The sequence below is a fragment of the Fukomys damarensis genome, unplaced genomic scaffold, assembly GCF_012274545.1.
Source record: "Fukomys damarensis isolate Sample0158 unplaced genomic scaffold, DMR_v1.0_HiC HiC_scaffold_14, whole genome shotgun sequence".
Lineage (NCBI taxonomy): Eukaryota > Metazoa > Chordata > Mammalia > Rodentia > Bathyergidae > Fukomys > Fukomys damarensis.
This window is the reverse complement of record NW_022900926.1, coordinates 30,302,922-30,321,926: the sequence shown is the minus strand read 5'-3', so window position 1 is coordinate 30,321,926 and position 19,005 is coordinate 30,302,922. Positions and strand designations below refer to the sequence as shown.

The window sequence follows — 19,005 nt, the reverse complement described above, 5'->3', positions numbered from 1 at the left end:
CCCAGCTTTAATTGAGTTTATTGGTACATTTTAGGGATACAGTACAGTTACATTCATTGTTGGGATCTTGTACCTCTACATGACAAGTCTTGATTCTCATTTTTTCCCTTTACCTCTGCCCTCCCTTCACCCCCTCCTCCCCTCCATCTACAAACACTTTATTTTCATCTTTTCATTCTCTCACATTTTTTTGTTTTCCCTTTTTACTCTTCCCCTACCCATCCCACCTTCCCTACACCTTTAGCTCCTTTCTTCCCATTTCTAAATGTCAGTAATCTTATTAGAATCTTATGCATTGTTGCAGATTATTCACACCAGGGAAACTATTCTGTATTTACACATGTGTGACTTATTTATTTCACTTAGGAGTATATCTTCAATATGTATCCATTTTCCTATGAATGAATCTATTTTCTTGTTCTTTATGACTAATATTCCATTTTATAGAAAAACCACAACTTCTTTTAGAATATAATGATTTTGCTTACTTGTTATAATGTATTTCATTTCTAATCAATAAACTCCAGCTCTCCTGGTCTGCATATGTGTTAAATTCTACAACTCTATATTAAAATAAAAACAAGTCATACTTAATATCACTAAGCATTGTCATATTTCTTCAAGAATGTTTGCACCGGTTGAAACTGCTACCCCAAACATAAAAAGGTCTGTTTTCCTTTATCTCCTTTTCTGGTCTGTATTTCCAATAAGTTGTAACTTTTTAAAAATGTAAAATTGTCTACCCATTCCCACTAAGCAAAAGCAACACACACACACACACACACACACCTTTCACATTCAGAATTCTTAACATATTATACTTTTTGGGGGGTAGTACCAGGGATCAAACTCAGGACCTTGGGCTTGCAGAGCAGGCAGCAGAACCACTAAGCTAAATTCCCGGCCCCTACTATACTTTCTTGCCATAGCACTTTTCATTTCGCAATGCTGTTGAATTGGATTTATTGGAAGCAACCATAAGAGACCCAGGGATTGTTACATAAATGGTATTTCATTAGCAGGTCAGCTCACTTTAGATTTTATGAAAGCCAGAAAATAAGCCTTTAGGCTTATTTCTTTGGGAGTGATTTAACCAAAATTGTCTATCTTCTGGTAGAGATGAGTGGTGAGTCACAGAGGTGATATAATTCTTAATCTTACTAAAGTAAGACCATGTACTTTTATATTTAGAAATAAATGTATCACTGTGATAAAGAGAAAATGTGTTAGGGAAAAAACCAATGAAACAAAGTTTTTTTTTCTTTTTCTGGTAAAGACAAAATTAAAACTATATTCTTTCCAAATAACTTTATTTATATATTATATATATTTAGAAATAGAATTACAAAGAAAATACATGAAGATTAACAATATAGATATAAAATGAATACATGAATATAGGAGTTTCATCACAAAAGAGCAGAAACATCCCCTTCTAGTTATTATAAGAACTTATTGTTTTCTTTTCAAAGTAGAGTTGCTATGAGAAATGGCAATTTTTACTGGCTTCACAAGACAGACCTGATTTTTGTACAAAGTGTCCTTATAGCAAGACAGCAGCAGCTGCCCTCTTCCTGGGTCTCTGAACAAGCTGCGGAGTAGACTGGAGGAGGCCAAGCCCACAGGAGTGAAGCAAAATTGGTTGCCACACCCAACTGGCTTCAAGTGACTCTTAGACATGTCTCATAAACCAGGCAAGCCCACAGAGCCATGGCACTAGACCTGGAGATACGTGAGAAGCAAAAAGTTCTTATTGTTGTGTGTGACTGGGATTTGGTAGGCATTTGTTTTGAAGTTATAGCTGTTAGTAGTGGTCTACAATAGAGGTTTGGAATATTTCAGTTTTCTAGTTGCATAGTGGAGTTGCATTATGTAGTTTCTGATTTTTCTTTATCTAAGGTAAACACTGCTCTTTCATTTCTTTGATTGTTGTTTCTAAACCACTACTTCTGCTCTTTTCTTAAAGAACTCATATGTAAGCATGGAGAAATTGTATTCTCTTTCCTTCCGCATATTTGTTGTCTTATCATTGGTCATATATTACCTAGCCTTTTTGATAGATTTTTGTATGCGGATTTCTTTATTTCCTCTATGTTATTAGTTCAGTTGTCTCTCCCCCAGAATTTTTGTATTTTTTGTTGTTTATATAATTTTAAATCCTCAATTACAGATTTTCCTCTTAATGTGACATTTTTGTTTTCCTTTTCTTAAAATTCCAAATTTGAGTTTATTCTTCATTTTGTAAATTTGGATTGAGAACACAAAGTATTTCTTTTCTAAAATATTCTGTTTTTCACAACAAATTCCTGTGTTTCCCCCTAGCAGTCTCAATATTATTTTGAATTCTTCCTGTTTGGATCTTGCTGTGGGTGAGTGGAGAGCTCCCTCCTTATCAAATGTATCATGATTCACCCAGTGGAACTTCTAACTTCTTTCTGTTATTATTTTTGGCCCAAGATATCTTTCTGTGTTCCAAATATCGAGAATGCAGTTAAAGGGATGGTGTGTGTGTTTGCATGGGTGTACGTGTGTCTGTGTGTGTGTGTAACATTCAGTACAGGAGTTCTCAATACTAGGCTAATGTTAAAAAATCTGATTTGTTTTCTCCCAAAATTTTTACTAGTCTATTAGATACAGATGTTCGGTCTTTCTGAAATAAGATGGTTATTTTTATTTCTTAAAATGTCTTTGACTCTTTAGCAGTCATTTATTCCAGGAAACCTGTGATATATCCCCTGTCCTCAGTACTTCAGATCCTTTGAGAAGACACCATGTAGCTCCATTTTTTTCCTTTTTCTGTTCTCTTTGTTCTCACCAAGATAAACTGGATAATGTATGTTTAATATGCATGCAGCTGTGTTATATCAGAACTCTTTCCAGACTAAGTCTTCAAAGCTTATAGCAAAATTCTGCTTTAGTTGCATTATATAGCTCTACTTAAAATAAGGGCTATAAAGGGTTATATAAAATATACAATATTTTTTTCTCTCATTGAGATTTTTTGGTACATTTTAGGTATACAGTACAGTTACATTCATCTCTGGGATCTTGTACCTTTACATGACAGGTCTTGGTTCTCATTTTTCCCTATACAACTGCCTTCCCTTTACCCCCTCCTCCCTTCCCTATCTACAAAAAATTTATTTCCATCTTTTCATTTTCTCATATTTTTTCTTTTCCCTTATTTCCTTTCCCCTACCCTTCCCAATTCCCCTACACCTTTAGCCCGTTTCTTTCCATTACACATTGTCAATTATACCATTTGGATCTTATTTACAATTATAGCCCATTTGCCCATCAGTTGGAAGCTGGACACAGAATATGTGGTTTTTCTATAAAATGGAATACTACTCAGCCAGAAAGAATGAGAAATTACAGTCATTCATAGGAAAATGGATGCATATTGAGGTTATACTCCTAAGTGAAATAAATAAGTCACACATGTAAATACCGAGTAATTTCTCTGGTGTGAAAAACTATAATATATATTTTTTAAAAGACTGAAACTGAAATTCTTGGCCAAGAGAAAAACAGATATCTTCAGTTCCTCTCTGCATATGTTCTTAGCTCTCCTCTATCCTGCTCCTTGCTCAGGAAACTGATCTGAGTGGTAGCAACAAAAACGGAAGACTGCAGACAACCGAGTGCGAGCGAGATAAACGTATAAGGTCTTTTAAACAGTGACAAGCTGAATTGGGTGTGGTGGCACACTCCCGTAATACCACCACTCTGGGAGACTGAGGCAAAACGATCCCGAGTTTGATTCCAGCCTGGGCAGTTTAACTGGTTAGTGAGACCCTGTCTCACAAAGAAAATTACAAAAGAGGGCTGGGGAATATAGCTCACTGAAAAGGCCCTAGCTTCAATCTCCAGTATAGAAAAGAAAGTGCTAGACTGGGCAGATATTTATGTTAAACAACTGGAGATGAAGAAACCAAAGGAAAGAGATTAATTGGACTTGCTGCATGCCATATAATGGATGCATTATGAATTTGTACATGTGAAGGAAACATTTTTACTTTTAAATTTACTATAAAATCATTTAGGATGAAACCAATGACAGACCATTGGTAAAACCTGTTGGAATGTAAAAAGAAATTATGATCAGACAGCTCTCCCTACAAGTGATGTAAGGAAAACCTTCAAGTCACCCAATCAGATTGGTCACAAAGGATGGGGACATTTATGTGGACAGCAGGCAAGGAAGTAGCATAGCAGCAGATACTGAGAAAGGTGATCAAACACAGGAAAGCCCCACACCAGCATGAAAGTCAGGATCAAGAGCTTTGTTACGAGCATGCAGGGGATGAGGAAGCTACAGGACACAGGAGGCAGAAAGTGCGGATGTGAGCACTCCAGTGTAATTCTGGAGAACTAAGTCCTAGCAGAGGGGCATTATTTATTTTTTAAAGAAAGATAAATGAAAATGTTAATCCTTGCTACTGTTCTCAAATGAGGAATCTTATTTTTAATACTTGTCCAATGATGTAGAAAACTCAGTAAGGAAGATTACAAAGATTTCACCGGATTTGAGATAGTTACGTGAGCTCATGTGAGTGGATGGCATGAAAGGCATATGGGGGTGAATGGAAATCACCATTCTGATAATCTCATGGTCATGTATCATCTGTTAACAATTCAATGGGATCTGAGTGTCCCATCAAAGTGTATGCATTAAAAGCTTGGTCCCCAGGGTAGTGGCATTGAAAGCAACGGAAACTTTAGGAATCAGGGCCCAGTGAGAGGTCTTTAGATGCATAGGCTGTGCCCTCAAAGATCTCCATGGGGCTGCAGCTTGTCGCTCTTCCACTCTCTTTGTTTCTTAACCATGATGAAATGAGCCACTTTACTTTGCCATATGACCCACCTTGCCATTGGCTCAAAAGCCACGGGGCCACCTGATTGTGGTCTGAGCCTTCAAAGCTGTGAGCCAAAATAAACCTTTTGTCCTCAGATAAGTGGGTTGTATCAGGTATATTCCTATAGTGATGGAAATCTAACATGGTAAGTATCAAATACAGCCTGATATTTCTAGTGTAATCATTACAGGAATTTTGTTTTCCTGAATGTTAAATAAAAATGCAGGCAAGAAGTATGAACTCTGGATTCCATCTATCTTTTGTAAAAGAGGGTTAGAATCAAGACTAACCATGAAAAAGATACAAGATCTTTACATTTAAATTCTTAAAAGCAGTATTTAAAAAAATAAAAATTATTTTTTAGTGAAAAAAGATACCCATGTCGAATTTTTTTCTGTGCATTAGAAGACAAAATTTTCTAAATAAATGTTTAAAGCCTTTGGAAATACAGTAGTCACAATAGTAACTGAAATCGAACCATTTTTTATTCTTTGAAGTATGCAGTTCAGAAAATGATTTTGATGTATAAGTTCTTATTTTTTAGGAATTAATAAATACCATAAGTTCTTATGGTTGGAATTTAAAAGACAAATAATTATAGTATCATAAATCTATTTCAACAATAGGATCTGATCACTATATTTAACCTACCAACAACTTACTGTTTTGAACACGGGGGGGGCGGGTGTCTTAAGAACTTTTGTTGTTTTCCTATTTAATGCAAGATGTTCATTTCTAGGGTTTTCATTGTAAAGAATCTAGTATTGAGAAGTATTTAATCATCTCAAAGCAATACTGCACTGTTTCCTAGACTATGATTAATTTGAATATTTATGACTTGGAAATCACAGTTCCTTTAAAGCCTTCACATTAACATTTTACATAAAAACAATGAAAGAAGAGAAGATAAATTAAATTTCAGAAAGTTTAGAAGGAATTGCAAGTAGAATCCTAAAGAAAAATTTGTATATGCCTCGGGACACCCAAGCAGCCTGTCATTGCTTTCACAGACTTACACAGGACTGCAGCTTGTCCATCCCATGATTGTCCACTGTGGAGATATATATCTCCAAAGGAGAAAAAATATCCATAGATATAGAGGCAGCCTCATACGACCAGAGGCAGGTGATTCCACAGTGGCCTGTAATGTGGAAAACTGAAGGATCTGGTGGCTGTTCAGCCCAAGAAGTTGGAAGCCGTGGAATGCGAGAGATCAAGGATGCAGGACCTGACTGACACTGAAGGTGTGGAAGCTTCCTGAGATGAGTCTGCCCTGGAGGACTGAAGAAGCTGTAGTTTGAGATGTACAGGTGGTGAAAGTGAAAGATGCATTCACTGAAAGCAGCTTTTCATTGTGCACCAACTTCTTCATCGTCCCCTGTTATTCTATCCAGCTAGAAGTCCATCAGATGATGCCACTCAAGACTGGGATGAGTCTTCTCCATCACTTTCCTGGGCTTGGCATACTCATCTCTGGAAACAGTCCACAGGCACACCCAGAAGTGTGCTTTACTGAGCTTCTGTGCATTTCTCAATGCAGTCATGATGACATAATATGATTAATCATCATAAATATTATTTGTTTTTCCATTCCTGACTCAAACTTTTTAGTCTTTTTTAGGTTTTCATATTGTTTTATTGTTAGGCACTGAAAACCTTTACCTTTAAACACTGAACATTTGTCAATCTTCCACATGGAGTTTTCTTCACAGTATTCTAGGATATTTCTAGAGTATGTTGAATTAAGAGAAGCTGAGTTGAGTGCAGCCCTGAAATGAGTCTTTTGTAAAAAATTAATTTTATTGGTACATTTTAGGTATACAATATAATCACATTTATCTTTGGAAATTTGTACTTTTACTTAATCTATCTTAGTTCTTATTTTCTTCCCTTCCTTCAACCCCTCCACCCCCTCCTATTTACAAAAACTTTGTTTCCATTTTCTTCATTTTTTCATATTAATTCCATTCCCATCTTTCTTTTCCCCTACCCCTCCCACTTCCCCTTCCCCTTTGGACCTTTTCTTCCTATTTCACAATATCTATTATGCCTTTTGACCATTTTTTACATTTCCTAACAGAGACCTCTTGTTCTGATTGAAACTCAGCAAGCAGGACTTCCTGAGGTGCTGTCATTAGCTTTCCTTTGCACTGTTACTCGACACTGAGAGCCCAGTGTCCTCTTCTATCCAACGAGCACTCTGCTCATCTGTTTTCATTCTCTCTGAGAACCTCTTTGGTATCATCTAATATTCTAAAATTACAATAAAATAAAAAGTAAAGAAAAAGAACAGGTAGAAATGAATGATAGCATTGGGCTTGTACATTAGAAAATGCAGGTCACAAATAAAAACTATTTGCTAAAGTCAAGCAGAACAAAGAAAGACCCTGAAAAACACTACAAAAAAAGTTCCTGGAAATTACTGTTTTTCATGAACTCTAATAGTTCAAGTAGAGTCATGCTCTAAAGATAGAAATGGAATTTTTCTTCTTTCAGTAGAACAAAAATAGACAGGCCTACTAGATACCAGAAAATGACTCATCTTTCTGAAGTTCAGAATACAGATTTGGACAATACAGACAGACACTTTGCCTCCTGGAACATTCCATGTTTATATAGAGCCACATCTGAGGATTGGCAATGTTAAACAAAGAAAATAAAAATAAAACCATTATATTTTCTACAGATAATTGAAAAAACAGAAGTTAAGCATCGTTGTTTAGTTGCCAGCAAACAAAGTACAATTTAATGTTCAGTAGAGACAAGAAGATATTATTCATTTATCCAAGTTGCAGACTTTAACGTTTTCCATTCCAAACAGATATACCTTTTTCGTGCCAGGACTATCCAGAGAATAAAACAGATATGTTCACCGACTTTGTGAGCATTGTGATTTATAAATATTTAATATTTATGTAAAATATATATTTATATCTATTTACAAGGTATAATTTATGTTCAGAGCTATAAGACCATTAAAATAAGAGCTATTTGCTGTCCACATGCTGTCATAATTAATGGATTTTTGTCACTGGGTAGGAAAATAACTAGTGCCATTTCTGTGGTTATAAACCTTACCACTGAAATCCAAGTAGAATGAGAACATTTTATAAATACATCTTGTAAAATCTGAAAAAACTTTGATGGGTAAAATTGTAATCAAGAAGATTTGGCATTGGTAAAATAAAAGACATATAAAAGCAATGAGTAAAATTCAGAAAATGACCCAGATGTATATGGGCAATTAATTATTGAAACATATGCAAAATTATTCCAATAGGAAAAGAATGTCCATTTCAACAAATGTTGCCACAGCAATTAGCTATCCACAAGCAAAAAAAAAAAAAAAAAAAAAAAAAAAAACAGACCCCAAAAGCAAAGAAAAATACCAAAAACACCCACAATTTTTTAAATATCATACATGATGATTAAAATGGATCAAACAAACAGATATATAAGAAAGCATAGAAGAAAATCATTTTGATTTAGATTAGGCTAGAATTTTTTTAAACAGAACATAGAAATAGCAGGGCTGTAAGAAGATTTTATTACACATTTCCTCAATTGATTTGTATTTTTTCCTAATTTCTCCTACAGTGATCCTCATTAAATATATATTTAAAGTTTGTATGCATAGTTTTTTTGTTCTATTTCTATGCTTTGCTTTCCTTTCATTTGTGCTGTGCAATTTAATTTAGACGTGTTATTTTCTTTTTTTAATCTTTATTAAGTTTATTGGTACATTTTAGGTATACAGTACAGTTACACTCATCATTGGGATCTTGTACCTTTACCTGATTTATCTTGGTTCTTATTTTTCCCCATTCCCCAGCCCTCCCTTCAGCCCCTCCACCCTTCCCTGTTTACAAAGACATTGTTTCTATGATTTTCCTTTTCACATAAATTTTCTTTTCCTTTTTAACTTTCCCTTACCTCTCCAACTTCCTCTACTCTTTTAGACCTTTTCTTTCTGTTACACAATATCAATTATACATTTTGATCCCAATTTACATTTTTAGTTTTTCACAGCAGAGAAACTATTCAGTATTTACACATATATGACTTATTAATTTCACTTGAGTATGGCCTCAATATGCATCCACTTAGCTATAAATATCTCTCGTTTATCATTCTTTATGGCTGAGCAATGCTCCATTTTATTAAAAAAAAAAACATCTGTTTATCAAGTCTCCAGTGGACAGGCAATTGGGCTGTTTCCAATTTTAGCTATTCCAAAGCATGCTGCTATAAAATGGGAGAGCATATATTGTTGCTATGATTTTTAAAATTCTTTTGGGAAGATACCCAGCAGAGGTATAGCTGGGTCAAATGGGACCTCTAATCCTAGTTTTTTGGGGTATCTCCATATTGATTTCTACAGTGGTTGCACCAGTCTGCACTCCCACCAACAATGGAGAAGGGTTCTTATCTCCCTACAACCCTGCCAGCATTTGGTATTGGTTGATTTCTTGATAGCAGCCATTCTTTGTGGGGTGAGGTGGAATCTCAGTGTTGTTTTCATTTGCATCTCTTGAATGACCAGTGATATGGAACATTTTTTCATATGTTTATTAGCTGATTTTACTTCTCTGTCTGAGAAATTTCTGTTTATTTCATATACCCATTTTTGGATTGGGTCTTTACATTTGGGGGGATCTGATTTTTTTGAGTTCTTTATATACTTCAGATAGTAGACCTTTGTCTGAGGAACAGCTGGTAAAATTTATTTCCCACATTATGGGTTGTCTCTTAGCTCTGCTAGTGATTTCTCTGACAGTGAAAAAACTTTTTTAAAAGGTGAGATCCCAATTATTGATTCCTTGTGCTAGTTCCCATGCTACTGAGGGTTGTTCACAAAGTCTTTTCCTATACCGATGTCTTCAAAAGTTCTACCTAGGGCCAGGGATTTAGCTCAGTGGTTCAGTGGCCTGCCTCACAAGGGCAAGGACCCGAGTTTGATCCCTGGTACAACAAAAAAACAAAACAAAACAAAACAAAAAACTAAAAAGTTCTACCTAACTTATCTCCCAGAAAGTTTAGTGTTTCTGTTTTAATATTCATATCTTCAATCCACTTAGATTTTAGTTTAGTACATGGTGCAAGTTACAGGTCTGGTTTTAATCTTTGACAAGTTGAAATCCAGTATTTCTAATACCATTTATTAAAGAGGTTATCTTTTGTTCAGTGAAGGTGTCTGCCTCCTTTGTCAAAGATAAGGTATCTGAGTATGTCAGTATGAGTATGCCAGTACCATGCTTTTTTTTTTTGTAAAAGCTAGAGATTTATTGTTACTTTGTGATTAATAAACCATCAAATTGGTTGTGACACTGTCCCACACTCTATACTGCCACTCATCAGTGCAAAAGTCTTTAAACCAGCCAAGGCATAAGGCAGAAAGCACTACGCCACAGAACACACCCTCGACAACATCCAGCCATGCCTCCTCCGTGACCTCTGGAGCATGTCTGCCTCCTGGGGAAAGTATCACAACAGTGCGTGGACTGGTGGGCAGTCTGGCCTCTAGACCTTTATTAATAGCAAGCAACTTATAGAGTTAATGGAATTCAACCTATATTTTCCTTAATTTTATTGGTCAACTCATTTAGGTTACTTTAACATTATAATTCCTGTAACTGTACATAAGAGAATGTGACCCAAGAGAATACTGTACCAGTCAGCCAAATGTATTACTGGCCCCAATGCTATGTTTTAATTGGTCCTAAAGGAACGTACCACCCTAAGAACTTGAGAGTTAGGCAAACAGAACTTCTTTGGGGAGGGAAGAAAAAGGCTGTAAAACAGCCAAATGTACTCAACATTGTTAAAACGGTTCTTTGCTTTTCACCCCGAATGACACTTTATTACTATACTAAATGCACACAAATTCTAACAGAATCTTGGCTGCCAGTATTATTTATTTTAGGCTGACCTAATCCCGGTTCAATTCTGTCTTGCTCCCCTCCCCCATTTCCCCCTCTCTGAGGCTCTGAAAAACATAATATTTAACTATTTTTTAATAGAACTATCCAAATACTTCTGAAACAAATCACTTTAAATTCACATACTCCCTGTGCATGAGAAAACTGATAAACCCAAAAGATAATCCTATTTTTTATGGTGATTAAAAGTAACTGAAACATGGGGGCCGGGGATTTAGCTCAGCGGTTTGGTGGCCTGCCTTGCAAGTGCAAGGACCCGAGTTCAATCCCCAGTACCAAAAAAAAAATAAATAAATAAAAATAAAATTAACTGAAACATTAACAATTTCAGTGAAAACAACATTTCAATTGCTAATCACAATGCCTCTTAAACTACATATGGGAAAAGCTGAAAAGTCCTAGGAAAAGGCAGTTTAGGTTACAATCCTTGTTCCGTCTGAACAAGGATTAAGGTAATTTACAGTCCATCTGTGAATGCTGAGACGATGTTATATTATGCAGTCTATACAGTTATATGACCCTAAACAGACAACCAGATCAGCTTCTCTACTGTATTCATCTGGCACTCTTTGCTGGGTGCTGTTATCAAAGACTCTGTAAGATTCCACACAGGTAGGAAACACTAAGTTTTAGGAGTATTTCCTGGCCTTACTTCATTGGTTACAAGTGCTCTGTGCACATAACCTAACACATTAACATGTTTATAAAAATGTGGTCCCAGATATGCACCTTGTACCGTATGCAAATAAAGCAAAATAAAGCAAAAGTTGTCCATATATAAATCTTACAGCATTTGTTGCAAAAATACATGCCAGTCACAAAAAGCAATATTATACCATAAATTATAGAGCCAAAATGATTTACTTCTTTTTAATGTTTTTATTCTACATAAATTACTATTAAAAAGCAAATAAATTGGACAGATGCAAGACAAACCTGTTCACCCAACTATAAGAGGTGATGCTTTAAAAAAATTACAATGAATGCAGAAGTGTTTGATGCATGCAGTATAATTAAATGAAAAGCACTGATTCCTACTGTTCCAAAAAAGAAAAGCACAGAAAAACCCACAGTCTTACTGCACTCCACCTTAAAATGCATCATATCAGGCTTGTTTATAACAGCACAGAATTCCAAGAGTCAAAATGAAATAAAGGAGGTATTTTAAAGATTTAAGAGCCATTATCAAAAATAAATTACATTTTTTCAAGATACAGAAATGCTGCTATGATGGCTGAGAGCCCAGTAACCTTTCAATGGCTGCATTGATGTCACCACCTGTTGCTATCAGCACTTGCAAGTTTGCTTCTCGGTTCAAAAATCCCATTGCACTGAGCTGTTCCGGTTGTTGCTGAAAACTGACTTCTGGATTCTGTAGCTGAGGGTTTACTCCAGCAAGAGCATGCAGCATTGCTGAATGAGCTGCTGGTGTCAGTGGTGTCAGGTTCAGTGGTGCCTGCTGTGGAGCTTGGGTTTTCACTAGGTGCAGCGTTAGACCCATTGGTTCCTGAAGAGCCTCCAGTGTTTCCTAAGGCCCCCAGACCCGGAGTAAATCCTGGGATAAGGCTGGGGGCTTCTGTTGCTAAAGTCTGTAAACTCCTGCTGGATCTGTAACAAGGTCTGAATTGCTCTAGGGTTTGACATTGCTGACAGTGTATCAGGATTCTGCATTTGTTGGAGGAAAGTTGGGAGCTGTTGTCCCATTTGTTCTTGAAGCTGAGGATTTCCAGGAAATAGGGGATTATTCAGCATCATCTGTGCGGCAAAGTCAGGATTCTGGCTCAGGGACTGCATCATGCTTCTCATGTAGGGGGCAGATAACATTTTCTGCATAAGTTGTGGATTTCCAGTTATTTGTTGCAACAAGCTCTGCCTTCCTGGTGTGTTGAACATACTAGCTCCTACTCCAGGCACCAAATTTGGCCCAGTAGTACTCTACCCGACAGTGCCACTGGTAGCACTACCAACAGTGCCACTCACAGTGTTGGTGGTACCACTAGAAACTGAAGAACTCTGGGAAGTCCATGGAGCCCATGGGTTGGGTAGTGGATCTCTATTTTCTGTATGAGAAAGCTCACCACCTTCACCTGAAGATGTATTGCTCACTAAGGAAGCAAATGGATTACCACCAAACTGCTCTTGTGCAGCACTCAGCATTGGCTCCTGGATGTCCGTGTACATGTGCTGTAAAGCATTATATCTCCCTGGGATACTTTCTGGGTTGCTAAAGGCTCGGTCCTGGTTTCGCATCATTTCCTGCATCATTGCTGTATTCCTGGCAAGTTCCAATGTTTGTCTCATTATATCTGGATTATTCAACATATGACTAATTTCTGGATTTCTCTGTATCAACTGCTGCATCTGTGGATTAGCCATAATTAATTGCCTTATCAGGTCAGGATTTGAAAGCATTCTCTGGATGAAGGAAATTTCCATGATCTGGACCATCATTTCAAGGTTGGACAAAAGTTGTCAGTGCATTTGGCTCTGTAGTTCAGAGAAGTTGATGGTGTTCAACCCCAAGCTACTCAGATCTGCAAGACCTCCAAGGCCACCTAATCCAAAGGGATTGTTAGTAGCAGAACCAGATGTAGAGTTACTATTTGGAGCTGATGAAATGGTAACATTGCCTCCAGTGCTATTTGTCTGCTGAGCTGAATGATCTTGAGACCTGATAACCAGATGAACAGTGAGTCCATCATGAAGTCCATGCTGACTCAAAGTATCTAGATCTTTTAAAAATTTTCCAGCAAATATCAATACAACTTGATCAGTATGTGATTTGTAGCATTTAGAGAATTCTTCTTTGAACTCTTCCTGAATCATGCAGTTATCTCTGTCAGTTTTGGTAAATCCACAAGCTAACTAGCCAAAGCGAGAGTGGCTTTCCAAAGGGGGAAAGACTCGATGATGAAACAGCAGAAGACTCAAAGACCAATAACAAAAAGAAAGATGGATTTCACCACGCTGTTTTTATCACAGTAGCTTTGTAGTATAGTTTCAAGTTGGGGATTGTGATACCCTCTGCCATGTCTCTGTTGCCAAGGTTTGATTTTTCTATTCTAGGTCTCTTCTGATTCCAAATGAAATTTTGGATTATTTTTTCCAGTTCTGTGAAATATTCTGTGGGGATTCAGTGGGGATTGCATTGAATTTGTATAGCAGTTTTGGAAGTATGACCACTTTTGCTATGGCTTTTCTTCCTACCTAAGAACAAAGGATGTCTATCCATTTTCTTATATCCTTGTCAATCTCTTTTTTCAGAGTATTATAGTTCTCAATGTAGAGGTATTTTATTTTGTTTGTTAGATTGATTCCTAGATATTTCATTTTTTTGGATGCTATCATGAAAGGGATCGTTTCCCTAATTTCACTCTAAGTAAATATGTTATTTGTGTACAAGGCTACTGATTTTTGAGTATTTACCTTGTACACAGCTACTTGACTGACACTGTCAATTAAGTCTAGAAGTCTTTCGGTGGAGTTTTTTGGGTCTTCCTCATGGAGTATCAGATAATCAGCAAACAATGACAATTTCACTTCTTCTTTTCCTATCTTTATTGCTTTCATTTCTTTCTCTTGTCTACTTGCAGTGGGTAATGTTTCCAAAACTATACTGAACAGGAATGGTGGTAGTGGACATACTTGTCTTGTTCCTGATTTTAATCTGAAGGTTTCAGTTTTTGACCATTGAGTATGATATTGGATGTTGGCTTTTCATAGATAGCCTTTATCAAATTAATATAAAGACCATCTATCCAATTTTCTACAGGGCTTTTATCATGAATGTTTGTTGAATTTTGTGAATGCTTTTTCAGCATCTATTGAGATTATCATACAGTTTTTGTCCTTGGCTCTGTTAATATTGTGTATTACATTTATTGATTTACTTACATTGAACCATCCTTGCATCCCAGGGATAAATTCAACTTGGTTAGGGTGTATAACCTTCTTGATGACACTGTATTCTGTTTCCTTGTATCTTATTGAGAATTTTTTCATCTAAGTTCATTAGGGAGATTGGCCTATAGTTCTCTTTTTTGGTTGGGTCTTTCTCAGGTGGCAATAGTTCTTCTCTAAATGTCTTGTAGAATTCAGCAGTGACACTATCAGGATCTGAGCTATTCTTTGTTGGTAAATTTTTAATTATGTTTTCAATTTCACTGATTATATTTGGGATGTTTAGAATTTTTTATCTTCATTCAACTTTGATAATTCATAAGTATCAAGAAATCTGTCCATTTCTTTTGTGTTTTCCATTGTATTAGAGTTCAGGTTCTTGAAGTAAGTATTTATGATCCTTTGGATTTCTGATGGATCTGTTGTGACTTCACCAATTAATTGCATGGATTTAAGCCTTTTATTTCCTTTTTTGATAAGGTTGCTTAAGGGTTTATTGATTTTATTTATACTTTCAAAAAAACAACTCTTTGATTCTTCATTTGCTCTGGTCTTTACAATTTTCTCCCTTGTACGAGCTTTGGGTTTGTCCTGCTCTTCTTTTTCTAGGACCCTAAAATTCACCATTAAGTGAATTTGAACTGCGCAAAGAATTAATGATAGACAACTTCCCAAACAGAGCTAAATAACTTGACATAGAGTTAAGTGAAGTGTATAGGACTCCAACTAATTATGAGAAAAAAAATTCATACCTAGACATATAATAATCAAGATCCCAGAAACCCAACAGAAGTACAAAATTCTACATGCAGTTAAAGAAAGGAAACAAATGACATGCAAAGGAAAGCTCATCAGAATCACAAGAGACTTTTCAACACAAACCCTCAACTCAAGGAGAGCCTGGAGGGAGGTATGTCAAGCCATAAAAGAAAACAACCTTCAACCTAGGCTGATGTATCCTACAAAATTATCTTTCAAAATTAATAAAAAAAAGATACTTTCATGACAAAGAACACCTGAGAAACTTCATGAGTACCAAACCAGGACTCCAAACAATTTTTTAAAATATCCTAGAAAAAGACAATGAAGAGCACGACTCCATGAGGTCCAACAGAACACATCCAATAGTCAAGAATTTAAAGGGAGTGGGAGAATAGTACAGAAAAACCAATAACAGGAAAGTAGTATAACAATGATAAGTCAATACATATCAGTTATAACCATCAATGTCAAAGGCCTCAATCCACCAATCAAAAGAAGTAGACTGGCAGAATGGATTAAGAAGCAAAATCCAACAATATGCTGTAGACAAGAAACACACCTACTTGCAAAAGAAACTCAAAGACTGAAAGTAAAAAGATGGGAAACAGTTCATGCAACAGGAGCTGAAAAAAAGCAGGGGTAGCTATCTTATTTCCAGACAATGTAATTTTGAAACAAAAACTAAATAGGAGAGACAAAAATGGTCACTACATCCTTGGAAAGGGAATGATCCAACAGAGGTGACAGTCATAAATATATATGCACCAAACACTCATGCCCCCAACTATACAAACCCCTATCCCACCCAGGGCTCCCTGCCACCAGCAGACTGGTGAGTTCAAGAACTGGGTGAAGTCATTGGCATGAGTAAGGCCATCTTACTACTACTCACTTTTGCTCTAGCTCAGGGTAATGGCCTTTAAGACCCCCTGTTCCTCTGCATTATAGATGAAGAACAGGTACAGCCAGGAAGCCAGAGGTAGGGCTGGGGATTGGGTTGGGTTGTTGGAAGCACCTGTGTGGCTCCAGGCCTCACTGGTCTGTTGGTGTTGGGGAGACCTGGATGGGGAGGGGCTTGTTCCAATGACTTCATATAGTTCTTGATCTCACCAGTCTGCTGGTGGCGGGGGAGCTCTAGGTGGGATACGGGCCTGCACAGATGGCTTCATACAGCTCCCATCCTCCTGTAATCTTCTTAAATACTTCTCCAAATACATTTTTGAGACTATTAACTACACGCATCTTAATGTCAATTCCCATCTTCATAAATTTTATGTATAAATTCCTCCATGTGATATTTCTTATTCATTTATGCTGCTCTTTTCCTTAAATATTTATTGATTCTTCATTTGTTCACAAGCTTTTTAGCAAAATTGTTTACTACACACCACAGAGCCATAGTAGTAGAATGCCCACAGAATGTTGGCTTCCTTCTAAGGTTCAAGCACATCCCTGCCTTAACTTGAAGTTATAATTTGTCAGTTCAGTGGATTTGAAAGAGCTGAGCTGCCAATTGTTGAAGTAGATAATTAAAATATTAATAAGCCAAAAATATAAGAGATAAACATTGAGAATTATGTTAGTGGTCATCACCACATTATCTTTTATGTCCCCAGCTACCCAACTCCAACCAAGGTTTACCCCCTAATAGTAAACTTAACTACTGATCTCATCAATGGGATGAGTCCAATAAACAGGTATAGCGACCCTGTAATCCACTCTCCTCCTGAACACATGAAGCTTTTGGAAAACATTAGATCTAAACCATCACAAATTTATATATTTGGGCACCACTTAGCCTAATTTATTAGTATGTGAGATTAATCTTAATGTTTATTTTCATCCAGATTGTTTTTCTTCTTCAGGCAGTTATTACTTCTGAAATTATTGCTAAGGAAAGGTTAAGAGATAGGATTTGACAAGCTAAAGGAAGAGTGTATTTATTAACTAAAATATAATCAGAGATATGAGCTCAGTTCACATAGAGTATTCATGTTTAAAGACGTAAATGTAACAAGAGGAAAGGAAGGAGCCAAATGACTGCTTCAGTATTTTCCATCAGAATAAAGAATTTCTGGCAAAATGTAAATGTAGTGAAAGTGAAGTTACAAAGGAGTGGCCACACAGCTTTGGTAATCTAAAACTGGTTGTTATCATTTGTCCATCTGTCTCTGAGGAAGATTAAATATCATTAGCATCTCCTTGGGGACCATGAAAAAGCAGGTGGGGCTTGAGAGTACACAGATGGGCACTGACAAAAATAGCTGTGCTTTAGTATTCCTAGCCAGTTTTCTAGAGGAAATTCTGTGCACAAACATTTTCATTACTAATTTTTTTTTTTTTTTTTTTTTGTACCAGGAACCAAACATAGAACCTTGTGCTTGGGAGGCAGGAACGATGCTGCTGAGCAAATTCCAAGCCCTTCATTACTAAATCTTTAAATAATAAAAAGCAGAACCTTTTCCTTCCTTCCATCTTTTCTTTTTCTTTTATATGAAGACTTTAATTTATAGCATTTAAAAGTATTTCCAGCCATGTGTAGTGGTACACATCTGTAACTCCAACACTTGGAAGGCTGAAGCAGGAGGATTACCTCGTTTGATGCCAGCTACATAAGGAGACTCTGTCTCAAACAAAACAAACAAGCAATCATATTCCCAATATGCAGAAAATAGTATTTTATTTATTTTCTTACAAGTTCTACTGATTTAGAAATCCACTTTTTCATGTATCATATTTATAGATAATTTATTTTCTTCTATTTATATATTGATACATGTACTGGTATCACACCATTTTGATAATTATGATTTTAATGTAGTTCTTAATATTTGATTAGCCAAGGAACACCAAATGTGTGTGAGTTAAGGTTCAATCACAGAGGGTCACTAGGTATGTGTGTGTGTGTGTGTGTGTGTGTCTATATTTTAGTGTATATGTTATATACGTATATATAGCATATGTTGTGTGTATACATTATATATATATATATATATTAGCACATATGTAGTAATTACAGTTTCTCTTTTCCTAGTTTTAGTTACCCATGGTGAACTGCAGTCTAAAAATATTAAGTGGAAATCCAGGAATAAACATTTTGTAAATTTTAAATTACTTATTGTTTTGTGTAGCATAATGAAATCCTCCAACACCTTGCTCTTATCTACTTGGATGTTTGTCATTTCTCTCCCTCGCACATCCACACTGCATATTCTCCCCTCTTCATAGTCACTTAGTAGCCGACTCGGTTAAAATACTTACTATTCTGGTCTTATAGTCTTGGTGTTCACGTAACCTACCTTGATAATGACCATAAGCAGAAGACTAGTGATTGCAAATTGGAAATGCTGAAGAGCAGCCATAATACTTTCTTCAACAGAAAAGGTAAAAGTTCTTAATTAAGTAAGAAAATAAAAAAGTTTGCATAATTAGGTTGCTGAGATGTAGGTTAAGGGTGGGTCTTCTATTCCTGAGATTGTGAAGAACAGAAAAGGAAGTTGTACTATTATTGCTGTCACCCTTCAAACAGCAAAAGCCACAACATA

General features: G+C 36.3%; 1 pseudogene; it reads right to left on the bottom strand.

Annotated features, from left to right (window-relative positions):
• Positions 1-11,986: 11,986 nt before the first annotated feature.
• On the bottom strand, positions 11,987-13,624 carry LOC104865395 (annotated as a pseudogene).
• Positions 13,625-19,005: the final 5,381 nt, after the last annotated feature.